The following is a 25,526-nucleotide window of genomic DNA, read 5'->3' on the forward strand; positions in this document are numbered from 1 at the left end:
TGCGGAAGGGGTTTCAGTGTATGGGGAAGGTGTTTCAGTATGTGCGGAAGGTGTTTCAGTGTGTGGGGAAGGGGTTTCAGTGTGTGGGGAAGGTGTTTCAGTGTGTGCAGAAGGGATTTCAGTGTGTGGGGAAGTGGTTTCAGTGTGTGGGGAATGTGTTTCAGTCTGTTTGGAAGGTTTACAGTGTGTGGGGAACGGGTTTCAGCGTGTGGGGAATGAGTATCAGTGTGTGGCGATGTGTTGCAGTGTGTGGGGATGGCGTTTCAGTGTGTGGGGAAGGTTTTTCAGTGTGTGGGGATGGGGTTTCAGTGTGTGGGGGAGGGTTTCCAGTGTGTGGGGTAGGTGCTGCTGTGTGTGCGAGGTGTTTCAGTGTGTGGGGAAGGTGTTTCAGTGTGTGGGGAAGGGTTTCAGTGTGTGGGGAAGGTGTTTCAGTGTGTGCAGAAGGGGTTTCAGTGTGTGGGGAAGGGGTTTCAGTGTGTGGGGAATGTGTTTCAGTCTGTGGCAATGTGTTGCAGTGAGTGGGGATGGCGTTTCAGTGTGTGGGGAAGGTGTTGCAGTGTGTGGGGAAGGGGTTTCAGTGTGTGGGGAAGAGTTTCCAGTGTGTGGGGAAGGTGCTACAGTGAGTGGGAGGTGTTTCAGTGTGTGGGGAAGGTGGTTCAGTGTGTGGGGAAGGGTTTCAGTGTGTGGGGAAGGTGTTTCAGTGTGTGCGGAAGGGGTTTCAGTGTGTGGGGGAGGTGTTTTGTTGCGTGGGGAAGGTGTTTCAGTGAGTGGGGAAGGTGTTTCAGTGTGCGGGGATTTGTTTCATTGTGCAGGGAAGGGGTCTAAGTGTGTGGGGATGTGTCTCAGTGTGTGGGCTAGGTGTTTCATTGTGTGGGGAAGGATTTCACTGTGTGTGGAAGGGGTTTCAGTGTGTGGGGAAGGAGTTTCAGTGTATGGGGAAGTTGTTTCAGGATGTGCGGAAGGGGCTTCAGTGTATGGGGAAGGGTTTTCAGTGTGTGGGGAAGGTGTTTCAGTGTGTGCAGAAGGGATTTCAGTGTGTGGGGAAGGGGTTTCAGTGTGTGGGGAATGTGTTTCAAGTGTGTTTGGAAGGGTTTCAGTGTGTGGGGAATGTGTTTCAGTGAGTGGTGAATGAGTATCAGTGTTTTGGGAAGGTTTACAGTGTGTGGGGAAGGGGTTTCAGCGTGTGGGGAATGTGTTTCAGTGTGTGGTGAATGTGTTTCAGTGTGTGGCGATGTGTTGCAGTGTGTGGGGATGGCGTTTCAGTGTGTGGGGAAGGTGTTTCAGTGTTTGGGGAAGGGGTTTCAGTGTGTGGGGGAGTGTTTCCAGTGTGTGGGGAAGGTGTTTCAGTGTGTGGGAGGTGTTTCAATCTGTGGGGAAGGTGTTTCAGTGTGTGGGGAAGGGTTTCAGTGAGTGGGGAAGTTGTTTCAGTGTGTGCGGAAGGGGTTTCAGTGTGTGGGGAAGGTGTTTTGTTGCGTGGGGAAGGTGTTTCAGTGCGTGGCGAAGGGGTTTCAGTGTGTGGGGAAGGTGTTTCAGTGTGTGGGGAAGGGGTTTCAGTGTGTTTGGAAGGGTTTCAGTATGTGGGGAATGTGTTTCAGTGTGTGGTGAATGGGTCTCAGTGTTTGGGGAAGGGTTTCAGTGTGTGGGGAAGGGGTTTCAGTGTGTGGGGAAGGGGTTTCAGTGTGTGGGGATGTGTTGCAGTTTGTGGGGAATGAGTTTCAGTGTGTGGGGATGTGTTTCAGTGTGTGGGAAGGTGTTTCAGTGTGTGCGGAAGGGTTTTCAGTGTGTGGGGAAGGTGTTTCAGTGTATGGGGAAGGTGTTTCAGTGTGTGGGGAAGGGGCTTCAGTGTGTGGGGAAGCTGTTTCAGTGTGTGGGGAAGGTGTTTCAGTGGGTGGGGAAGGGGTTTCAGTGTGTGCGGAAGGGGTTTCAGTGAGTGGGGAAGGGGTTTCAGTGTGTGGGGATTGTGATTCTGTGTGTTTGGAAGGGTTTCAGTGTGTGGGGAATGTGTTTCACTGTGTGGTGAATGGGTTTCAGTGTTTGGGGAAGGTGTTTCAGTGTGTGGGGTTGTGTTGCAGTTTGTGGGGAAGGGGTATCAGTGTGTGGGGAAGGGTTTCAGTGTGTGGGGAAGGTGGTTCAGTGTTTGGGCAATGGTTTCAGTGTGTGGGGAAGGTGTTTCAGTGTGTGCGGAAGGGGTTTCAGTGTGTGGGGAAGGTGTTTCAGTGTATGGGGAAGGTGATTCAGTGTGTGGGGAAGGGGCTTCAGTGAGTGGGGAAGTTGTCTCAGTGTGTGGGGAAGGTGTTTCAGTGTGTGGCGAAGGGGTTTCAGTGTGTGCGGAAGGGGTTTCAGTGTGTGGGGAAGCTGTTTCAGTGTGTGGGGAAGGGGTTTCAGTGTGTGGGGATGTGTTTCAGTGTGTAGGGAAGGGGTTTCAGTGTGTGGGGAAGGGTTTCACTGTGTGCGGAAGGGGTTTCAGTGTGTGGGGAAGGAGTTTCAGTGTGTGGGGAAGGTGTTTCAGTGTGTGTGGGGAAGGGGTTTCAGTGTGTGGGGATTTGTTTCATTGTGTAGGGAAGGGGTTTAAGTGTGTGTGGATGTGTCGCATTGTGTGGGGAAGGTGTTTCAGTGTGTGGGGAAGGTTTTCACTGTGTGCGGAAGGGGTTTCAGTGTATGGGGAAGGTGTTTCAGTATGTGCGGAAGGTGTTTCAGTGTGTGGGGAAGGGGTTTCAGTGTGTGGGGAAGGTGTTTCAGTGTGTGCAGAAGGGATTTCAGTGTGCGGGGAAGTGGTTTCAGTGTGTGGGGAATGTGTTTCAGTGTGTTTGGAAGGTTTACAGTGTGTGGGGAAGGGGTTTCAGCGTGTGGGAATGAGTATCAGTGTGTGGCGATGTGTTGCAGTGTGTGGGGATGGCGTTTCAGTGTGTGGGGAAGGTTTTTCAGTGTGTGGGGATGGGGTTTCAGTGTGTGGGGGAGGGTTTCCAGTGTGTGGGGTAGGTGCTACTGTGTGTGCGAGGTGTTTCAGTGTGTGGGGAAGGTGTTTCAGTGTGTGGGGAAGGGTTTCAGTGTGTGGGGAATGTGTTTCAGTGTGTGCAGAAGGGGTTTCAGTGTGTGGGGAAGGGGTTTCAGTGTGTGGGGAATGTGTTTCAGTGTGTGGCAATGTGTTGCAGTGAGTGGGGATGGCGTTTCAGTGTGTGTGGAAGGTGCTTCAGTGTGTGGGAAAGGGGTTTCAGTGTGTGGGGAAGAGTTTCCAGTGTGTGGGGAAGGTGCTACAGGTGAGTGGGAGGTGTTTCAGAGTGTGGGGAAGGTGTTTCAGTGTGTGGGGAAGGGTTTCAGTGTGTGGGGAAGGTGTTTCAGTGTGTGCGGAATGGGTTTCTGTGTGTGGGGGATGTGTTTTGTTGCGAGGGGAAGGTGTTTCAGTGTGTGGGGAAGGTGTTTCAGTGTGCGGGGATGTGTTTCATTGTGCAGGAAGGGGGTCTAATTGTCTGGGGATGTGTCTCAGTGTGTGGGCTAGGTGTTTCAGTGTGTGGGGAAGGTTTTCACTGTGTGTGGAAGGGGTTTCAGTGTGTGGGGAAGGAGTTTCAGTGTATGGGAAGTTGTTTCAGGATGTGCGGAAGGGGCTTCAGTGTGTGGGGAAGGGTTTTCAGTGTGTGGGGAAGGTGTTTCAGTGTGTGCAGAAGGGATTTCAGTGTGTGGGGAAGGGGTTTCAGTGTGTGGGGAATGTGTTTAAGTGTGTTTGGAAGGGTTTCAGTGTGTGGGGAATGTGTTTCAGTGTGTGGTGAATGAGGATCAGTGTTTTGGGAAGGTTTACAGTGTGTGGGGAAGGGGTTTCAGCGTGTGGGGAATGTGTTTCAGTTTGTTGCGATGTGTTGCAGTGTGTGGGGATGGCGTTTCAGTGTGTGGGGAAGGTGTTTCAGTGTGTGGGGAAGGGGTTTCATTGTGTGGGGGAGGGTTTCCAGTGTGTGGGGAAGGTGCTACTGTGTGTGGGAGGTGTGTCAGTGTGTGGGGAAGGTGTTTCAGTGTGTGGGGAAGGGTTTCAGTGTGTGGGGAAGGTGTTGCAGTGTGTGCGGAAGGGGTTTCAGTGTGTGGGGATGGTGTTTTGTTGCGTGGGGAAGGTGTTTCAGTGTGTGGGGAAGGGGTTTTATTGTGTGGGGAAGGTGTTTCTATGTGTGCAGAAGGGGTTTCAGTGTGTGGGGAAGGTGTTTCAGTGTGTGGGGAAGGGTTTCACTGTGTGCGGAACGGTTTCAGTGTGTGGGAAGGGGTTTCAGTGTGTGGGGAAGGTGTTTCAGTGTGTGGGGTTGTGTTGCAGTTTGTGGGGAAGGAGTTTCAGTGTGTGGGGAATGTGTTTCAAGTGTGTTTGGAAGGGTTTCAGTGTGTGGGGAATGTGTTTCAGTGTGTGGTGAATGAGTATCAGTGTTTTGGGAAGGTTTACAGTGTGTGGGGAAGGGGTTTCAGCGTGTGGGGAATGTGTTTCAGTGTGTGGCGATGTGTTGCAGTGTGTGGGGATGGCGTTTCAGTGTGTGGGGAAGGTGTTTCAGTGTGTGGGGAAGGGGTTTCATTGTGTGGGGGAGGGTTTCCAGTGTGTGGGGAAGGTGCTACTGTGTGTGGGAGGTGTTTCAGTGTGTGGGGAAGGTGTTTCAGTGTGTGGGGAAGGGTTTCAGTGTGTGGGGAAGGTGTTTCAGTGTGTGCGGAAGGGGTTTCAGTGTGTGGGGAAGGTGTTTTGTAGCGTGGGGAAGGTGTTTCAGTGTGTGGGGAAGGGGTTTCATTGTGTGCGGAAGGTGTTTCTATGTGTGCAGAAGTGGTTTCAGTGTGTGGGGAAGGTGTTTCAGTGTGTGGGGAAGGGTTTCACTGTGTGCGGAACGGGTTTCAGTGTGTGGGGAAGGGGTTTCAGTGCATGGGGAAGGTGTTTCAGTATGTGCGGAAGCAGCTTCAGTGTGTGGGGAAGTGGTTTCAGTGTGTGGGGAAGGTGTTTCAGTGTGTGCAGAAGGGATTTCAGTGTGTGGGGAAGGGCTTTCAGTGTGTGGGGAATGTGTTTCAGTGTGTTTGGAAGGGTTTCAGTGTTTGGGGAATGTGTTTCAATGTGTGGTGAATGTGTTGCAGTGTGTGGGGATGGCGTTTCAGTGTGTGGGGAAGGTGTTTCAGTGTGTGGGGAAGGGGTTTCAGTGTTGGGGGAGTGTTTCCAGTGTGTGGGGAAGGTGCTACTGTGTGTGAGAGGTGTTTCAGTGTGTGGGGAAGGTGTTTCACTGTGCGGGGAAGGGTTTCAGTGTGTGGGGAAGTTGTTTCAGTATGTGCGGAAGGGGTTTCAGTGTGTGGGGAAGGTGTTTTGTTGCGTGGGGAAGGTGTTTCAGTGTGTGGGGAAGGGGTTTCAGTGTGTGGGGAAGGTGTTTCAGTGTGTGGGGAAGGGGTTTCAGTGTGTGGGTAATGGGTTTCAGTGTGTGGGGATTGTGATTCTGTGTGTATGGAAGGGTTACAGTGTGTGGGGAATGTGTTTCAGTGTGTGGTGAATGGGTCTCAGTGTTTGGGGAAGGGTTTCAGTGTGTGGGGAAGGGTTTCAGTGTGCGGGGAAGGTGATTCAGTGTGTGGGGATGTGTTGCAGTTTGTGGGGAAGGGGTTTCAGTGTGTGGGGAAGAGTTTCAGTGTGGGGGGAAGGTGTTTCAGTGTGTGGGGAAGTGTTTCAGTGTGTGGGGAAGGTGTTTCAGTGTGTGTGGAGGGGGTTTCAGTGTGTGGGGAAGGTGTTTCAGTGTATGGGGAAGGTGTTTCAGTGTGTGGGGAAGGGGCTTCAGTGTGTGGGGATTGTGATTCTGTCTGTTTGGAAGGGTTTCAGTGTGTGGGGAATGTGTTTCACTGTGTGGTGAATGGGTTTCAGTGTTTGGGGAAGGGTGTCAGTGTGTGGGGAAGGGGTGTCAGTGTGTGGGGAAGGTGTTTCAGTGTGTGGGGTTGTGTTGCAGTTTGTGGGGAAGGAGTTTCAGTGTGTGGGGAAGTGTTTCAGTGTGTGTGGAAGGTGTTTCAGTGTGTGGGGAAGTGTTTCAGTGTGTGGGGAAGGGGTTTCAGTGTGTGGGGAAGGTGTTTCAGTGTATGGGGAAGGTGTTTCAGTGTGTGGGGAAGGGGCTTCAGTGTGTGGGGAAGTTGTTTCAGTTTGTGGGGAAGGTGTTTCAGTGTGTGGAGAAGGGGTTTCAGTGTGTGGGGAAGGTGTTTCAGTGTGTGGGGAAGGTGTTTCAGTGTGTGGGGAAGGGGTTTCAGTGTGTGGGGATGTGTTTCAGTGTGTTGGGAAGGGGTTTCAGTGTGTGCGGAAGGGTTTCACTGTGTGTGGAAGGGGTTTCAGTGTGTGGGGAAGGTGTTTTGTTGAGTGGGGAAGGGGTTTCAGTGTGTGGGGAAGGGGTTTCAGTGTGTTGGGAAGGTGTTTCAGAGTGTGGGGAAGGGGTTTCGGTGTGTGGGGATTGTGATTCTGTGTGTTTGGAAGGGTTTCAGTGTGTGGGGAATGTGTTTCAGTGTGTGGTGAATGCGTCTCAGTGTTTGGGGAAGGGTTTCCTTGTGTGGGGAAGGGGTTTCAGTGTGTGGGGAAGTTGTTTCAGTATGTGCGGAAGGGGTTTCAGTGTGTGGGGAAGGTGTTTTGTTGCGTGGGGAAGGTGTTTCAGTGTGTGGGGAAGCGGTTTCAGTGTGTGGGGAAGGTGTTTCAGTGTGTGGGGAAGGGGTTTCAGTGTGTGGGGAATGGGTTTCAGTGTGTGGGGATTGTGATTCTGTGTGTTTGGAAGTGTTTCAGTGTGTGGGGAATGTGTTTCAGTGTGTGGTGAATGGGTCTCAGAGTTTGGGGAAGGGTTTCAGTGTGTGGGGAAGGGGTTTCAGTGTGTGGGGAAGGTGTTTCAGTGTGTGGGGATGTGTTGCAGTTTGTGGGGAAGGGGTCTCAGTGTGCGGGGAAGTGTTTCAGTGTGTGGGGAAGTGTTTCAGTGTGTGGGTGGAAGGTGTTTCAGTGTGTGGGGAAGGGTTTCAGTGTGTGGGGAAGGTGTTTCAGTGTGTGCGGAAGGGGTTTCAGTGTGTGGGGAAGGTGTTTCAGTGTATGGCGAAGGTGTTTCAGTGAGTGGAGATGGGGCTTCAGTGTGTGGGGAAGTTGTTTCAGTGTGTGGGGAAGGTGTTTCAGTGTGTGGGGAAGGGGTTTCAGTGTGTGTGGAAGGGGTTTCAGTGTGTGGGGAAGGGGTTTCAGTGTGTGGGGAAGGGGTTTCTGTGTGTGGGGATTGTGATTCTGTGTGTTTGGAGGGTTTCAGTGTGTTTGGAAGGTGTTTCAGTGTATGGGGAAGGTGATTCAGTGTGTGGGGAAGGGGCTTCAGTGAGTGGGGAAGTTGTCTCAGTGTGTGGGGAAGGTGTTTCAGTGTGTGGCGAAGGGGTTTCAGTGTGTGCGGAAGGGGTTTCAGTGTGTGGGGAAGCTGTTTCAGTGTGTGGGGAAGGGGTTTCAGTGTGTGGGGATGTGTTTCAGTGTGTAGGGAAGTAGTTTCAGTGTGTGGGGAAGGGTTTCACTGTGTGCGGAAGGGGTTTCAGTGTGTGGGGAAGGAGTTTCAGTGTGTGGGGAAGGTGTTTCAGTGTGTGTGGGGAAGGGGTTTCAGTGTGTGGGGATTTGTTTCATTGTGTAGGGAAGGGGTTTAAGTGTGTGGGGATGTGTCGCATTGTGTGGGGAAGGTGTTTCAGTGTGTGGGGAAGGTTTTCACTGTGTGCGGAAGGGGTTTCAGTGTATGGGGAAGGTGTTTCAGTATGTGCGGAAGGTGTTTCAGTGTGTGGGGAAGGGGTTTCAGTGTGTGGGGAAGGTGTTTCAGTGTGTGCAGAAGGGATGTCAGAGTGCGGGGAAGTGGTTTCAGTGTGTGGGGAATTTGTTTCAGTGTGTTCGGAAGGTTTACAGTGTGTGGGGAAGGGGTTTCAGCGTGTGGGGAATGAGTATCAGTGTGTGGCGATGTGTTGCAGTGTGTGGGGATGGCGTTTCAGTGTGTGGGGAAGGTTTTTCAGTGTGTGGGGATGGGGTTTCAGTGTGTGGGGGAGGGTTTCCAGTGTGTGGGGTAGGTGCTACTGTGTGTGCGAGGTGTTTCAGTGTGTGGGGAAGGTGTTTCAGTGTGTGGGGAAGGGTTTCAGTGTGTGGGGAATGTGTTTCAGTGTGTGCAGAAGGGGTTTCAGTGTGTGGGGAAGGGGTTTTAGTGTGTGGGGAATGTGTTTCAGTGTGTGGCAATGTGTTGCAGTGAGTGGGGATGGCGTTTCAGTGTGTGTGGAAGGTGCTTCAGTGTGTGGGAAAGGGGTTTCAGTGTGTGGGGAAGAGTTTCCAGTGTGTGGGGAAGGTGCTACAGTGAGTGGGAGGTGTTTCAGTGTGTGGGGAAGGTGTTTCAGTGTGTGGGGAAGGTTTTCAGTGTGTGGGGAAGGTGTTTCAGTGTGTGCGGAAGGGGTTTCAGTGTGTGGGGGATGTGTTTTGTTGCGAGGGGAAGGTGTTTCAGTGTGTGGGGAAGGTGTTTCAGTGTGCGGGGATGTGTTTCATTGTGCAGGGAAGGGGTCTAAGTGTCTGGGGATGTGTCTCAGTGTGTGGGCTAGGTGTTTCAGTGTGTGGGGAAGGTTTTCACTGTGTGTGGAAGGGGTTTCAGTGTGTGGGGAAGGAGTTTCAGTGTATGGGGAAGTTGTTTCAGGATGTGCGGAAGGGGCTTCAGTGTGTGGGGAAGGGTTTTCAGTGTGTGGGGAAGGTGTTTCAGTGTGTGCAGAAGGGATTTCAGTGTGTGGGGAAGGGGTTTCAGTGTGTGGGGAATGTGTTTAAGTGTGTTTGGAAGGGTTTCAGTGTGTGGGGAATGTGTTTCAGTGTGTGGTGAATGAGTATCAGTGTTTTGGGAAGGTTTACAGTGTGTGGGGAAGGGGTTTCAGCGTGTGGGGAATGTGTTTCAGTGTGTTGCGATGTGTTGCAGTGTGTGGGGATGGCGTTTCAGTGTGTGGGGAAGGTGTTTCAGTGTGTGGGGAAGGGGTTTCATTGTGTGGGGGAGGGTTTCCAGTGTGTGGGGAAGGTGCTACTGTGTGTGGGAGGTGTGTCAGTGTGTGGGGAAGGGTTTCAGTGTGTGGGGAAGGTGTTGCAGTGTGTGCGGAAGGGGTTTCAGTGTGTGGGGAAGGTGTTTTGTTGCGTGGGGAAGGTGTTTCAGTGTGTGGGGAAGGGGTTTTATTGTGTGGGGAAGGTGTTTCTATGTGTGCAGAAGGGGTTTCAGTGTGTGGGGAAGGTTTTTCAGTGTGTGGGGATGGGGTTTCAGTGTGTGGGGGAGGGTTTCCAGTGTGTGGGGTAGGTGCTACTGTGTGTGCGAGGTGTTTCAGTGTGTGGGGAAGGTGTTTCAGTGTGTGGGGAAGGGTTTCAGTGTGTGGGGAATGTGTTTCAGTGTGTGCAGAAGGGGTTTCAGTGTGTGGGGAAGGGGTTTTAGTGTGTGGGGAATGTGTTTCAGTGTGTGGCAATGTGTTGCAGTGAGTGGGGATGGCGTTTCAGTGTGTGTGGAAGGTGCTTCAGTGTGTGGGAAAGGGGTTTCAGTGTGTGGGGAAGAGTTTCCAGTGTGTGGGGAAGGTGCTACAGTGAGTGGGAGGTGTTTCAGTGTGTGGGGAAGGTGTTTCAGTGTGTGGGGAAGGTTTTCAGTGTGTGGGGAAGGTGTTTCAGTGTGTGCGGAAGGGGTTTCAGTGTGTGGGGGATGTGTTTTGTTGCGAGGGGAAGGTGTTTCAGTGTGTGGGGAAGGTGTTTCAGTGTGCGGGGATGTGTTTCATTGTGCAGGGAAGGGGTCTAAGTGTCTGGGGATGTGTCTCAGTGTGTGGGCTAGGTGTTTCAGTGTGTGGGGAAGGTTTTCACTGTGTGTGGAAGGGGTTTCAGTGTGTGGGGAAGGAGTTTCAGTGTATGGGGAAGTTGTTTCGGGATGTGCGGAAGGGGCTTCAGTGTGTGGGGAAGGGTTTTCAGTGTGTGGGGAAGGTGTTTCAGTGTGTGCAGAAGGGATTTCAGTGTGTGGGGAAGGGGTTTCAGTGTGTGTGGAATGTGTTTAAGTGTGTTTGGAAGGGTTTCAGTGTGTGGGGAATGTGTTTCAGTGTGTGGTGAATGAGTATCAGTGTTTTGGGAAGGTTTACAGTGTGTGGGGAAGGGGTTTCAGCGTGTGGGGAATGTGTTTCAGTGTGTTGCGATGTGTTGCAGTGTGTGGGGATGGCGTTTCAGTGTGTGGGGAAGGTGTTTCAGTGTGTGGGGAAGGGGTTTCATTGTGTGGGGGAGGGTTTCCAGTGTGTGGGGAAGGTGCTACTGTGTGTGGGAGGTGTGTCAGTGTGTGGGGAAGGTGTTTCAGTGTGTGGGGAAGGGTTTCAGTGTGTGGGGAAGGTGTTGCAGTGTGTGCGGAAGGGGTTTCAGTGTGTGGGGAAGGTGTTTTGTTGCGTGGGGAAGGTGTTTCAGTGTGTGGGGAAGGGGTTTTATTGTGTGGGGAAGGTGTTTCTATGTGTGCAGAAGGGGTTTCAGTGTGTGGGGAAGGTTTTTCAGTGTGTGGGGATGGGGTTTCAGTGTGTGGGGGAGGGTTTCCAGTGTGTGGGGTAGGTGCTACTGTGTGTGCGAGGTGTTTCAGTGTGTGGGGAAGGTGTTTCAGTGTGTGGGGAAGGGTTTCAGTGTGTGGGGAATGTGTTTCAGTGTGTGCAGAAGGGGTTTCAGTGTGTGGGGAAGGGGTTTTAGTGTGTGGGGAATGTGTTTCAGTGTGTGGCAATGTGTTGCAGTGAGTGGGGATGGCGTTTCAGTGTGTGTGGAAGGTGCTTCAGTGTGTGGGAAAGGGGTTTCAGTGTGTGGGGAAGAGTTTCCAGTGTGTGGGGAAGGTGCTACAGTGAGTGGGAGGTGTTTCAGTGTGTGGGGAAGGTGTTTCAGTGTGTGGGGAAGGTTTTCAGTGTGTGGGGAAGGTGTTTCAGTGTGTGCGGAAGGGGTTTCAGTGTGTGGGGGATGTGCTTTGTTGCGAGGGGAAGGTGTTTCAGTGTGTGGGGAAGGTGTTTCAGTGTGCGGGGATGTGTTTCATTGTGCAGGGAAGGGGTCTAAGTGTCTGGGGATGTGTCTCAGTGTGTGGGCTAGGTGTTTCAGTGTGTGGGGAAGGTTTTCACTGTGTGTGGAAGGGGTTTCAGTGTGTGGGGAAGGAGTTTCAGTGTATGGGGAAGTTGTTTCAGGATGTGCGGAAGGGGCTTCAGTGTGTGGGGAAGGGTTTTCAGTGTGTGGGGAAGGTGTTTCAGTGTGTGCAGAAGGGATTTCAGTGTGTGGGGAAGGGGTTTCAGTGTGTGGGGAATGTGTTTAAGTGTGTTTGGAAGGGTTTCAGTGTGTGGGGAATGTGTTTCAGTGTGTGGTGAATGAGTATCAGTGTTTTGGGAAGGTTTACAGTGTGTGGGGAAGGGGTTTCAGCGTGTGGGGAATGTGTTTCAGTGTGTTGCGATGTGTTGCAGTGTGTGGGGATGGCGTTTCAGTGTGTGGGGAAGGTGTTTCAGTGTGTGTGGAAGGGGTTTCATTGTGTGGGGGAGGGTTTCCAGTGTGTGGGGAAGGTGCTACTGTGTGTGGGAGGTGTGTCAGTGTGTGGGGAAGGTGTTTCAGTGTGTGGGGAAGGGTTTCAGTGTGTGGGGAAGGTGTTGCAGTGTGTGCGGAAGGGGTTTCAGTGTGTGGGGAAGGTGTTTTGTTGCGTGGGGAAGGTGTTTCAGTGTGTGGGGAAGGGGTTTTATTGTGTGGGGAAGGTGTTTCTATGTGTGCAGAAGGGGTTTCAGTGTGTGGGGAAGGTGTTTCAGTGTGTGGGGAAGGGTTTCACTGTGTGCGGAACGGGTTTCAGTGTGTGGGGAAGGGGTTTCAGTGTGTGGGGAAGGTGTTTCACTGTGTGGGGTTGTGTTGCAGTTTGTGGGGAAGGAGTTTCAGTGTGTGGGGAATGTGTTTCAAGTGTGTTTGGAAGGGTTTCAGTGTGTGGGGAATGTGTTTCAGTGTGTGGTGAATGTGTTTCAGTGTGTGGCGATGTGTTGCAGTGTGTGGGGATGGCGTTTCAGTGTGTGGGGAAGGTGTTTCAGTGTGTGGGGAAGGGGTTTCATTGTGTGGGGGAGGGTTTCCAGTGTGTGGGGAAGGTGCTACTGTGTGTGGGAGGTGTTTCAGTGTGTGGGGAAGGTGTTTCAGTGTGTGGGGAAGGGTTTCAGTGTGTGGGGAAGGTGTTTCAGTGTGTGCGGAAGGGGTTTCAGTGTGTGGGGAAGGTGTTTTGTTGCGTGGGGAAGGTTGTTTCAGTGTGTGGGGAAGGGGTTTCATTGTGTGCGGAAGGTGTTTCTATGTGTGCAGAAGTGGTTTCAGTGTGTGGGGAAGGTGTTTCAGTGTGTGGGGAAGGGTTTCACTGTGTGCGGAACGGGTTTCAGTGTGTGGGGAAGGGGTTTCAGTGCATGGGGAAGGTGTTTCAGTATGTGCGGAAGCAGCTTCAGTGTGTGGGGAAGTGGTTTCAGTGTGTGGGGAAGGTGTTTCAGTGTGTGCAGAAGGGATTTCAGTGTGTGGGGAAGGGCTTTCAGTGTGTGGGGAATGTGTTTCAGTGTGTTTGGAAGGGTTTCAGTGTTTGGGGAATGTGTTTCAATGTGTGGTGAATGTGTTGCAGTGTGTGGGGATGGCGTTTCAGTGTGCGGGGAAGGTGTTTCAGTGTGTGGGGAAGGGGTTTCAGTGTTGGGGGAGTGTTTCCAGTGTGTGGGGAAGGTGCTACTGTGTGTGAGAGGTGTTTCAGTGTGTGGGGAAGGTGTTTCACTGTTCGGGGAAGGGTTTCAGTGTGTGGGGAAGTTGTTTCAGTATGTGCGGAAGGGGTTTCAGTGTGTGGGGAAGGTGTTTTGTTGCGTGGGGAAGGTGTTTCAGTGTGTGGGGAAGGGGTTTCAGTGTGTGGGGAAGGTGTTTCAGTGTGTGGGGAAGGGGTTTCAGTGTGTGGGTAATGGGTTTCAGTGTGTGGGGATTGTGATTCTGTGTGTATGGAAGGGTTACAGTGTGTGGGGAATGTGTTTCAGTGTGTGGTGAATGGGTCTCAGTGTTTGGCGAAGGGTTTCAGTGTGTGGGGAAGGGTTTCAGTGTGTGGGGAAGGTGATTCAGTGTGTGGGGATGTGTTGCAGTTTGTGGGGAATGGGTTTCAGTGTTTGGGGAAGGGTTTCAGTGTGTGGGGAAGGGGTGTCAGTGTGTGGGGAAGGTGTTTCAGTGTGTGGGGTTGTGTTGCAGTTTGTGGGGAAGGAGTTTCAGTGTGTGGGGAAGTGTTTCAGTGTGTGGGGAAGGTGGTTCAGTGTGTGGGGAAGTGTTTCAGTGTGTGGGGAAGGTGTTTCAGTGTGTGCGGAAGGGGTTTCAGTGTGTGGGGAAGGTGTTTCAGTGTATGGGGAAGGTGTTTCAGTGTATGGGGAAGGGGCTTCAGTGTGTGGGGAAGTTGTTTCAGTTTGTGGGGAAGTTGTTTCAGTGTGTGGAGAAGGGGTTTTAGTGTGTGGGGAAGGTGTTTCAGTGTGTGGGGAAGGTGTTTCAGTGTGTGGGGAAGGGGTTTCAGTGTGTGGGGATGTGTTTCAGTGTGTTGGGAAGGGGCTTCAGTGTGTGCGGAAGGGTTTCACTGTGTGCGGAAGGGGTTTCAGTGTGTGGGGAAGGTGTTTTGTTGAGTGGGGAAGGGGTTTCAGTGAGTGGGGAAGGGGTTTCAGTGTGTGGGGAAGGTGTTTCCGAGTGTGGGGAAGGGGTTTCGGTGTGTGGGGATTGTGATTCTGTGTGTTTGGAAGGGTTTCAGTGTGTGGGGAATGTGTTTCAGTGTGTGGTGAATGGGTCTCAGTGTTTGGGGAAGGGTTTCCGTGTGTGGGGAAGGGGTTTCAGTGTGTGGGGAAGTTGTTTCAGTATGTGCGGAAGGGGTTTCAGTGTGTGGGGAAGGTGTTTTGTTGCGTGGGGAAGGTGTTTCAGTGTGTGGGGAAGGTGTTTCAGTGTGTGGGGAAGGTGTTTCAGTGTGTGGGGAAGGGGTTTCAGTGTGTGGGGAATGGGTTTCAGTGTGTGGGGATTGTGATTCTGTGTGTTTGGAAGGGTTTCAGTGTGTGGGGAATGTGTTTCAGTGTGTGGTGAATGGGTCTCAGAGTTTGGGGAAGGGTTTCAGTGTGTGGGGAAGGGGTTTCAGTGTGTGGGGAAGGTGTTTCAGTGTGTGGGGATGTGTTGCAGTTTGTGGGGAAGGGGTTTCAGTGTGTGGGGAAGTGTTTCAGTGTGTGGGGAAGTGTTTCAGTGTGTGGGGAAGGTGTTTCAGTGTGTGGGGAAGGGTTTCAGTGTGTGGGGAAGGTGTTTCAGTGTGTGCGGAAGGGGTTTCAGTGTGTGGGGAAGGTGTTTCTGTGTATGGCGAAGGTGTTTCAGTGAGTGGAGATGGGGCTTCAGTGTGTGGGGAAGTTGTTTCAGTGTGTGGGGAAGGTGTTTCAGTGTGTGGGGAAGGTGTTTCAGTGTGTGTGGAAGGGGTTTCAGTGTGTGGGGAAGGGGTTTCAGTGTGTGGGGAAGGGGTTTCAGTGTGTGGGGATTGTGATTCTGTGTGTTTGGAGGGTTTCAGTGTTTGGGGAATGTGTTTCACTGTGTGGTGAATGGGTTTCAGTGTTTGGGGAAGGGTTTCAGTGCGTGGGGAAGTGGTTTCAGTGTGTGGGGAAGGTGTTTCAGTGTGTGGTGTTGTGTTGCAGTTTGTGGGGAAGGAGTTTCAGTGTGTGGGGAAGTGTTTCAGTGTGTGGGGAAGGTGGTTCAGTGTGTGGGGAAGGGTTTCAGTGAGTGGGGAATGTGTTTCAGTGTGTGCGGAAGGGGTTTCACTGTGTGGGAAAGGTGTTTCAGTCTATGGGGAAGGTATTTCAGTGTGTGGGGAAGGGGCTTCAGTGTGTGGGGAAGTTGTTTCAGTGTGTGGGGAAGGTGTTTCAGTGTGTGGGGAAGGGGTTTCAGTGTGTGCGGAAGGGGTTTCAGTGTGTGCGGAAGGGGTTTCAGTGTGTGGGGAAGGTGTTTCAGTGTGTGGGGAAGGTGTTTCAGTGTGTGGGGAAGGGGTTTCAGTGTGTGGGGATGTGTTTCAGAGTGTTGGGAAGGGGTTTCAGTGTGTGCGGAAGGGTTTCACTGTGTGCGGAAGGCGTTTCAGTGTGTGGGGAAGGAGTTTCAGTGTGTGGGGAAGTTGTTTCAGTGTGTGTGGGGAAGGGGTTTCAGTGTGTGGGGATTTGTTTCATTGTGTAGGGAAGGGGTTTAAGTGTGTGGGGATGTGTCGCAATGTGTGGGGAAGGTGTTTCAGTGGTTGGGGAAGGTTTTCACTGTGTGCGGAAGGGGTTTCAGTGTGTGCGGAAGGATTTTCAGTGTATGGGGAAGGTGTTTCAGTATGTGCGGAAGGTGTTTCAGTGTGTGGGGAAGGGGTTTCAGTGTGTGGGGAAGGTGTTTCAGTGTGTGCAGAAGGGATTTCAGTGTGTGGGGAAGGGGTTTCAGTGTGTGGGGAATGTGTTTCAGTGTGCAGAAGGGGTTTCAGTGTGTGGGGAATGTGTTTCAGTGTGTGGGGAAGGGTTTCACTGTGTGCGGAACGGGTTTCAGTGTGTGGGGAAGGGGTTTCAGTGTGTGGGGAAGGTGTTTCAGTGTGTGGGGTTGTGTTGCAGTTTGTGGGGAAGGAGTTTCAGTGTGTGGGGAATGTGTTTCAAGTGTGTTTGGAAGGGTTTCAGTGTGTGGGGAATGTGTTTCAGTGTGTGCTGAATGAGTATCAGTGTTTTGGGAAGGTTTACAGTGTGTGGGGAAGGGGTTTCAGCGTGTGGGGAATGTGTTTCAGTGTGTGGCGATGTGTTGCAGTGTGTGGGGATGGCGTTTCAGTGTGTGGGGAAGGTGTTTCAGTGTGTGGGGAAGGGGTTTCATTGTGTGGGGGAGGGTTTCCAGTGTGTGGGGAAGGTGCTACTGTGTGTGGGAGGTGTTTCAGTGTGTGGGGAAGGTGTTTCAGTGTGTGGGGAAGGGTTTCAGTGTGTGGGGAAGGTGTTGCAGTGTGTGCGGAAGGGGTTTCAGTGTGTGGGGAAGGTGTTTTGTTGCGTGGGGAAGGTATTTCAGTGTGTGGGGAAGGGGTTTCATTGTGTGGGGAAGGTGTTTCTATGTGTGCAGAAGGGGTTTCAGTGTGTGGGGAAGGTGTTTCAGTGTGTGGGGAAGGGTTTCACTGTGTGCGGAACGGGTTTCAGTGTGTGGGGAAGGGGTTTCAGTGCATGGGGAAGGTGTTACAGTATGTGCGGAAGCAGCTTCAGTGTGTGGGGAAGTGGTTTCAGTGTGTGGGGAAGGTGTTTCAGTGTGTGCAGAAGGGATTTCAGTGTGTGGGGAAGGGCTTTCAGTGTGTGGGGAATGTGTTTCAGTGTGTTTGGAAGGGTTTCAGTGTTTGGGGAATGTGTTCCAATGTGTGGTGAATGTGTTTCAGTGTGTGGCGATGTGTTGCAGTGTGTGGGGATGGCGTTTCAGTGTGTGGGGAAGGTGTTTCAGTGTGTGGGGAAGGGGTTTCAGTGTTGGGGCAGTGTTTCCAGTGTGTGGGGAAGGTGCTACTGTGTGTGAGAGGTGTTTCAGTGTGTGGGGAAGGTGTTTCAGTGTGCGGGGAAGGGTTTCAGTGTGTGGGGAAGTTGTTTCAGTATGTGCGGAAGGGGTTTCAGTGTGTGTGGAAGGTGTTTTGTTGCGTGGGGAAGTTGATTCAGTGTGTGGGGAAGGGGTTTCAGTGTGTGGGGAAGGTTATTCAGTGTGTGGGGAAGGGGTTTCAGTGTGTGGGTAATGGGTTTCAGTGTGTGGGGATTGTGATTCTGTGTGTATGGAAGGGTTGCAGTGTGTGGGGAATGTGTTTCAGTGTGTGGTGAATGGGTCTCAGTGTTTGGGGAAGGGTTTCAGTGTGTGGGGAAGGGTTTCAGTGTGGGGGGAAGGTGTTTCAGTGTGTGGGGATGTGTTGCAGTTTGTGGGGAAGGTGTTTCAGTGTGTGTGGAGGGGGTTTCAGTGTGTGGGGAAGGTGTTTCAGTGTATGGGGAAGGCGTTTCAGTGTGTGGGGAAGGGGCATCAGAGTGTGGGGATTGTGATTCTGTCTGTTTGGAATGGTTTCAGTGTGTGGGGAATGTGTTTCACTGTGTGGTGAATGGGTTTCAGTGTTTGGGGAAGGGTTTCAGTGTGTGGGGAAGGGGTGTCAGTGTGTGGGGAAGGTGTTTCAGTGTGTGGGGTTGTGTTGCAGTTTGCTGGGAAGGAGTTTCAGTGTGTGGGGAAGTGTTTCAGTGTGTGGGGAAGGTGGTTCAGTGTGTGGGGAAGTGTTTCAGTGTGTGGGGAAGGTGTTTCAGTGTGTGCGGAAGGGGTTTCAGTGTGTGGGGAAGGTGTTTCAGTGTATGGGGAAGGCGTTTCTGTGTGTGGGGAAGGGGCTTCAGTGTGTGGGGAAGTTGTTTCAGTTTGTGGGGAAGGTGTTTCAGTGTGTGGGGAAGGGGTTTCAGTGTGTGGGGAAGGTGTTTCAGTGTGTGGGGAAGGGGTTTCAGTGTGTGGGGATGTGTTTCAGTGTGTTGTGAAGGGGTTTCAGTGTGTGCGGAAGGGTTTCACTGTGTGCGGAAGGGGTTTCAGTGTGTGGGGAAGTTGTTTTGTTGCGTGGGGAAGGTGTTTCAGTGTGTGGGGAAGGGGTTTCAGTGTGTGGGGAAGGTGTTTCACTGTGTGGGGAAGGGGTTTCGGTGTGTGGGGATTGTGATTCTGTGTGTTTGGAAGGGTATCAGTGTGTGGGGAATGTGTTTCAGTGTGTGGTGAATGGGTCTCAGTGTTTGGGGAAGGGTTTCCGTGTGTGGGGAAGGGGTTTCAGTGTGTGGGGAAGTTGTTTCAGTATGTGCGGAAGGGGTTTCAGTGTGTGGGGAAGGTGTTTTGTTGCGTGGGGAAGGTGTTTCAGTGTGTGGGGAAGCGGTTTCAGTGTGTGGGGAAGTTGTTTCAGTGTGTGGGGAAGGTGTTTCAGTGTGTGGGGAAGGTGTTTCAGTGTGTGGGGAAGGGGTTTCAGTTTGTGTGGAAGGGGTTTCAGTGTGTGGGGAAGGGGTTTCAGTGTGTGGGGAAGGGGTTTCAGTTTGTGGGGATTGTGATTCTGTGTGTTTGGAGGGTTTCAGTGTGTGGGGAATGTGTTTCACTGTGTGGTGAATGGGTTTCAGTGTTTGGGGAAGGGTTTCAGTGCGTGGGGAAGGGGTTTCAGTGTGTGGGGAAGGTGTTTCAGTGTGTGGTGTTGTGTTGCAGTTTGTGGGGAAGGAGTTTCAGTGTGTGGGGAAGTGTTTCAGTGTGTGGGGAAGGTGGTTCAGTGTGTGGGGAAGGGTTTCAGTGAGTGGGGAATGTGTTTCAGTGTGTGCGGAAGGGATTTCAGTGTGTGGGAAAGGTGTTTCAGTGTATGGGGAAGGTGTTTCAGTGTGTGAGGAAGGGGCTTCAGTGTGTGGGGAAGTTGTTTCTGTGTGTGGGGAAGGTGTTTCAGTGTGTGGGGAAGGTGTTTCAGTGTGTGCGGAAGGGATTTCAGTGTGTGCGGAAGGGGTTTCAGTGTGTGGGGAAGGTGTTTCAGTGTGTGGGGAAGGTGTTTCAGTGTGTGGGGAAGGGGTTTCAGTGTGTGGGGATGTGTTTCAGAGTGTTGGGAAGGGGTTTCAGTGTGTGCGGAAGGGTTTCACAGTGTGCGGAAGGCGTTTCAGTGTGTGGGGTAGGAGTTTCAGTGTGTGGGGAAGTTGTTTCAGTGTGTGTGGGGAAGGGGTTTCAGTGTGTGGGGATTTGTTTCATTGTGTAGGGAAGGGGTTTAAGTGTGCGGGGATGTGTCGCAATGTGTGGGGAAGGTGTTACAGTGTGTGGGGAAGGTTTTCACTGTGTGCGGAAGGGGTTTCAGTGTGTGCGGAAGGATTTTCAGTGTATGGGGAAGGTGTTTCAGTATGTGCGGACGGTGTTTCAGTGTGCGGGGAAGGGGTTTCAGTGTGTGGGGATGTGTTTCAGTGTGTTGTGAAGGGGTTTCAGTGTGTGCGGAAGGGTTTCACTGTGTGCGGAAGGGGTTTCAGTGTGTGGGGAAGTTGTTTTGTTGCGTGGGGAAGGTGTTTCAGTGTGTGGGGAAGGGGTTTCAGTGTGTGGGGAAGGTGTTTCACTGTGTGGGGAAGGGGTTTCGGTGTGTGGGGATTGTGATTCTGTGTGTTTGGAAGGGTATCAGTGTGTGGGGAATGTGTTTCAGTGTGTGGTGAACGGGTCTCAGTGTTTGGGGAAGGGTTTCCGTGTGTGGGGAAGGGGTTTCAGTGTGTGGGGAAGTTGTTTCAGTATGTGCGGAAGGGGTTTCAGTGTGTGGGGAAGGTGTTTTGTTGCGTGGGGAAGGTGTTTCAGTGTGTGGGGAAGGTGTTTCAGTGTGTGGGGAAGCGGTTTCAGTGTGTGGGGAAGGTGTTTCAGTGTGTGGGGAAGGGGTTTCAGTGTGTGGGGAATGGGTTTCAGTGTGTGGGGATTGTGATTCTGTGTGTTTGGAAGGGTTTCTGTGTGTGGGGAATGTGTTTCAGTGTGTGGTGAATGGGTCTCAGAGTTTGGGGAAGGGTTTCAGTGTGTGGGGAAGGGGTTTCAGTGTGTGGGGAAGGTGTTTCAGTGTGTGGGGATGTGTTGCAGTTTGTGGGGAAGGGGTTTCAGTGTGTGGGGAATTGTTTCAGTGTGTGGGGAAGGTGTTTCAGTGTGTGGGGAAGGGTTTCAGTGTGTGGGGAAGGTGTTTCAGTGTGTGCGGAAGGGGTTTCAGTGTGTGGGGAAGGTGTTTCAGTGTATGGCGAAGGTGTTTCAGTGAGTGGAGATGGGGCTTCATTGTGTGGGGAAGTTGTTTCAGTGTGTGGGGAAGGTGTTTCAGTGTGTGGGGAAGGTGTTTCAGTGTGTGGGGAAGGGGTTTCAGTTTGTGGGGAAGGTGTTTCAGTGTGTGGGGAAGGGGTTTCAGTGTGTGGGGAAGGGGTTTCAGTTTGTGGGGATTGTGATTCTGTGTGTTTGGAGGGTTTCAGTGTGTGGGGAATGTGTTTCACTGTGTGGTGAATGGGTTTCAGTGTTTGGGGAAGGGTTTCAGTGCGTGGGGAAGGGGTTTCAGTGTGTGGGGAAGGTGTTTCAGTGTGTGGTGTTGTGTTGCAGTTTGTGGGGAAGGAGTTTCAGTGTGTGGGGAAGTGTTTCAGTGTGTGGGGAAGGTGGTTCAGTGTGTGGGGAAGGGTTTCAGTGAGTGGGGAATGTGTTTCAGTGTGTGCGGAAGGGATTTCAGTGTGTGGGAAAGGTGTTTCAGTGTATGGGGAAGGTGTTTCAGTGTGTGAGGAAGGGGCTTCAGTGTGTGGGGAAGTTGTTTCAGTGTGTGGGGAAGGTGTTTCAGTGTGTGGGGAAGGGGTTTCAGTGTGTGCGGAAGGGGTTTCAGTGTGTGCGGAAGGGGTTTCAGTGTGTGGGGAAGGTGTTTCAGTGTGTGGGGAAGGTGTTTCAGTGTGTGGGGAAGGGGTTTCAGTGTGTGGGGATGTGTTTCAGAGTGTTGGGAAGGGGTTTCAGTGTGTGCGGAAGGGTTTCACAGTGTGCAGAAGGCGTTTCAGTGTGTGGGGCAGGAGTTTCAGTGTGTGGGGAAGTTGTTTCAGTGTGTGTGGGGAAGGGGTTTCAGTGTGTGGGGATTTGTTTCATTGTGTAGGGAAGGGGTTTAAGTGTGCGGGGATGTGTCGCAATGTGTGGGGAAGGTGTTTCAGTGTGTGGGGAAGGTTTTCACTGTGTGCGGAAGGGGTTTCAGTGTGTGCGGAAGGATTTTCAGTGTATGGGGAAGGTGTTTCAGTACGTGCGGACGGTGTTTCAGTGTGTGGGGAAGGGGTTTCAGTGTGTGGGGAAAGTGTTTCAGTGTGTGCAGAAGGGATTTCAGTGTGTGGGGAAGGGGTTTCAGTGTGTGGGGAATGTGTTTCAGTGTGTTTGGAAGGGTTTCAGTGTGTGGGGAATGTGTTTCAGTGTGTGGTGAATGAGTATCAGTGTTTTGGGAAGGTTTACAGTGTGTGGGGATGGCGTTTCAGTGTGTGCAGAAGGGCTTTCAGTGTGTGGAGAAGGGGTTTCAGTGTGTGGGGAATGTGTTTCAGTGTGTTTGGAAGGGTTTCAGTGTGTGGGGAATGTGTTTCAGTGTGTGCTGAATGGCTATCAGTGTTTTGGGAAGGTTTACAGTGTGTGGGGAAGGGGTTTCAGCGTGTGGGGAATGTGTTGCAGTGAGTGGGGATGGCGTTTCAGTGTGTGGGGAAGGTGTTTCAGTGTGTGGGGAAGGGGTTTCAGTGTGTGGGGAAGGGTTTCAGTGTGTGGTGAAGGTATTTCAGTGTGTACGGAAGGGGCTTCAGTGTGCGGGGGAGGTGTTTTGTTGCGTGGGGAAGGTGTTTCAGTGTGTGGGGAAGGGGTTTCAGTGTGTGGGGAAGGTGTTTCAGTGTGTGGTGTTGTGTTGCAGTTTGTGGGGAAGGAGTTTCAGTGTGTGGGGAAGTGTTTCAGTGTGTGGGGAAGGTGGTTCAGTGTGTGGGGAAGGGTTTCAGTGAGTGGGGAATGTGTTTCAGTGTGTGCGGAAGGGATTTCAGTGTGTGGGAAAGGTGTTTCAGTGTATGGGGAAGGTGTTTCAGTGTGTGAGGAAGGGGCTTCAGTGTGTGGGGAAGTTGTTTCAGTGTGTGGGGAAGGTGTTTCAGTGTGTGGGGAAGGGGTTTCAGTGTGTGCGGAAGGGGTTTCAGTGTGTGGGGAAGGTGTTTCAGTGTGTGGGGAAGGTGTTTCAGTGTGTGGGGAAGGGGTTTCAGTGTGTGGGGATGTGTTTCAGAGTGTTGGGAAGGGGTTTCAGTGTGTGCGGAAGGGTTTCACAGTGTGCGGAAGGCGTTTCAGTGTGTGGGGTAGGAGTTTCAGTGTGTGGGGAAGTTGTTTCAGTGTGTGTGGGGAAGGGGTTTCAGTGTGTGGGGATTTGTTTCATTGTGTAGGGAAGGGGTTTAAGTGTGCGGGGATGTGTCGCAATGTGTGGGGAAGGTGTTGCAGTGTTTGGGGAAGGTTTTCACTGTGTGCGGAAGGGGTTTCAGTGTGTGCGGAAGGATTTTCAGTGTATGGGGAAGGTGTTTCAGTATGTGCGGACGGTGTTTCAGTATGTGGGGAAGGGGTTTCAGTGTGTGGGGAAGGTGTTTCAGTGTGTGCAGAAGGGATTTCAGTGTGTGGGGAAGGGGTTTCAGTGTGTGGGGAATGTGTTTCAGTGTGTTTGGAAGGGTTTCAGTGTGTGGGGAATGTGTTTCAGTGTGTGGTGAATGAGTATCAGTGTTTTGGGAAGGTTTACAGTGTGTGGGGATGGCGTTTCAGTGTGTGCAGAAGGGCTTTCAGTGTGTGGGGAAGGGGTTTCAGTGTGTGGGGAATGTGTTTCAGTGTGTTTGGAAGGGTTTCAGTGTGTGGGGAATGTGTTTCAGTGTGTGCTGAATGGCTATCAGTGTTTTGGGAAGGTTTACAGTGTGTGGGGAAGGGGTTTCAGCGTGTGGGGAATGTGTTGCAGTGAGTGGGGATGGCGTTTCAGTGTGTGGGGAAGGTGTTCCAGTGTGTGGGGAAGGGGTTTCAGTGTGTGGGGAAGGGTTTCAGTGTGTGGTGAAGGTATTTCAGTGTGTACGGAAGGGGCTTCAGTGTGCGGGGGAGGTGTTTTGTTGCGTGGGGAAGGTGTTTCAGTGTGTGGGGAAGGTGTTTCAGTGTGTGGGGAAGGTGTTTCAGTGTGTGCAGAAGGGATTTCTGTGTGTGGGGAAGGGGTTTCAGTGTGTAGGGAATGTGTTTCAGTGTGTTTGGAAGGGTTTCAGTGTGTGGGCAATTTGTTTCAGTGTGTGGTGAATGGGTATCAGTGTTTGGGGAAAGGGTTCAGTGTGTGGGGAAGGGGTTTCAGTGTGCGGCGAAGGTTTTTCTGTGTGTGTGGATGGGGTTTCAGTGTGTGGGGAAGGTGTTTCAGTGTGTGGTGAAGGGGATTCAGTGTTTGGGGAAGGGTTTCCAGTGTGTGGGGAAGGTGCTTCAGTGTGTGGGGAAGTGTTTCAGTGTGTGGGGAAGCTGTTTCAGTGTGTGGTGAAGGGGATTCAGTGTTTGGGGAAGGGTTTCCAGTGTGTGGGGAAGGTGTTTCAGTGTGTGGGGAAGGTGTTTCAGTGTGTGGTGAAGGGGATTCAGTGTTTGGGGAAGGGTTTCCAGTGTGTGGGGAAGGGTTTCATTGTGTGGGGAATGTGTTTCAGTGTGTGGGGATGTGTTGCACTGTGTGTGGATGGGGTTTCAGTGTGTGGGGAAGGGGATTCAGTGTGTGGGGAAGGGTTTCCAGTGTGTGGGGAAGGTGTTTCAGTGTGTGGGGAAGGTGTTTCAGTGTGTGGGGAAGCGGTTTCAGTGTGTGGGGAAGGGTTTCAGTGTTTGGGGAAGGTGTTTCAGTGTGTGTGGAATGGGTTTCAGTGTGTGTGGAATGGGTTTCAGTGTGTGGGGGAGGTGTTTCAGTGTGCGGGGAAGGGGTTTCAGTGTGTGGGGAAACTGTTTCAGTGTGTGGGGAAGGGGTTTCAGTGATTGGGGAAGGTGTTTCAGTGTGTGGGGTAGGGTCCAGTGTGTGGGGAATGGGTTTCAGTGTGTGGGAAAGGTGTTTCAGTGTGTGGGGAAGGTTTTCACTGTGTGTGGAAGGGGTTTCAGTGTGTGGGGAAGGAGTTTCAGTGTATGGGGAAGGTGTTTCAGGATGTGCGGAAGGGGCTTAAGTGTGTGGGGAAGGGTTTTCAGTGTGTGGGGAAGATGTTTCAGTGTGTGCAGAAGGGATTTCAGTGTGTGGGGAATGGTTTTCAGTGTGTGGGGAATGTGTTTCAAGTGTGTTTGGAAGGGTTTCAGTGTGTGTGGAATGTGTTTCAGTGTGCAGTGAATGAGTATCAGTGTTTTGGGAAGGTTTACAGTGTGTGGGGAAGGGGTTTCAGCGTGTGGGGAATGTGTTTCAGTGTGTGGCGATGTGTTGCAGTGTGTGGGGATGGCGTTTCAGTGTGTGGGGAAGGTGTTTCAGTGTGAGGGGAAGGGGTTTCATTGTGTGGGGGAGGGTTTCCAGTGTGTGGGGAAGGTGCTACTGTGTGTGGGAGGTGTTTCAGTGTGTGGGGAAGGTGTTTCAGTGTGTGGGGAAGGGTTTCAGTGTGTGGGGAAGGTGTTGCAGTGTGTGCGGAAGGGGTTTCAGTGTGTGGGGAAGGTGTTTTGTTGCGTGGGGAAGGTGTTTCAGTGTGTGGGGAAGGGGTTTCATTGTGTGGGGAAGGTGTTTCTATGTGTGCAGAAGGGGTTTCAATGTGTGGGGAAGGTGTTTCAGTGTGTGGGGAAGGGTTTGACTGTGTGCGGAACGGGTTTCAGTGTGTGGGGAAGCGGTTTCAGTGCATGGGGAAGGTGTTTCAGTATGTGCGGAAGCAGCGTCAGTGTGTGGGGAAGGTGTTTCAGTGTGTGCAGAAGGGATTTCAGTGTGTGGGGAAGGGCTTTCAGTGTGTGGGGAATGTGTTTCAGTGTGTTTGGAAGGGTTTCAGTGTGTGGGGAATGTGTTTCAATGTGTGGTGAATGTGTTTCAGTGTGTGGCGATGTGTTGCAGTGTGTGGGGATGGCGTTTCAGTGTATGGGGAATGTGTTTCAGTGTGTGGGGAAGGGGTTTCAGTGTTGGGGGAGTGTTTCCAGTGTGTGGGGAAGGTGTTTCAGAGTGTGGGAAAGGGGTTTCAGTGTGTGGGGAATGGGTTTCAGTGTGTGGGGATATTGATTCTGTGTGTATGGAAGGGTTACAGTGTGTGGGGAATGTGTTTCAGTGTGTGGTGAATGGGTCTCAGTGTTTGGGGAAGGGTTTCAGTGTGTGGGGAGGGGTTTCAGTGTGTGGGGAAGGTGTTTCAGTGTGTGGGGATGTGTTGCAGTTTGTGGGGAAGGGGTTTCAGTGTGTGGGGAGGTGTTTCAGTGTGTGGGGAAGGTGTTTCAGTGTGTGGGGAAGGGTTTCAGTGTGTGGGGAAGGTGTTTCAGTGTGTGTGGAAGGGGTTTCAGTGTGTGTGGAAGGTGTTTCAGTGTATGGGGAAGGTGTTTCAGTGTGTGGGGAAGGGGCTTCAGTGTGTGGGGATTGTGATTCTGTCTGTTTGGAAGGGTTCAGTGTGTGGGGAATGTGTTTCACTGTGTGCTACATGGGTTTCAGTGTTTGGGGAAGGGTTTCAGTGTGTGGGGAAGGGGTTTCCGTGTGTGGGGAAGGTGTTTCAGTGTGTGGGGTTGTGTTGCAGTTTGTGGGGAAGGAGTTTCAGTGTGTGGGGAAGTGTTTCAGTGTGTGGGGAAGGTGGATCAGTGTGTGGGGAAGTGTTTCAGTGTGTGGGGAAGGTGTTTCAGTGTGTGCGGAAGGGGTTTCAGTGTGTGGGGAAGGTGTTTCAGTGCATGGGGAAGGTGTTTCAGTGTGTGGGGAAGGGGCTTCAGTGTGTGGAGAAGTTGTTTCAGTTTGTGGGGAAGGTGTTTCAGTGTGTGGGGAAGGGGTTTCAGTGTGTGGGGAAGGTGTTTCAGTGTATGGCGAAGGTGTTTCAGTGAGTGGAGATGGGGCTTCATTGTGTGGGGAAGTTGTTTCAGTGTGTGGGGAAGGTGTTTCAGTGTGTGGGGAAGGGGTTTCAGTTTGTGTGGAAGGGGTTTC

The sequence above is a fragment of the Heterodontus francisci genome, chromosome 6 (genome assembly GCF_036365525.1).
Source record: "Heterodontus francisci isolate sHetFra1 chromosome 6, sHetFra1.hap1, whole genome shotgun sequence".
Lineage (NCBI taxonomy): Eukaryota > Metazoa > Chordata > Chondrichthyes > Heterodontiformes > Heterodontidae > Heterodontus > Heterodontus francisci.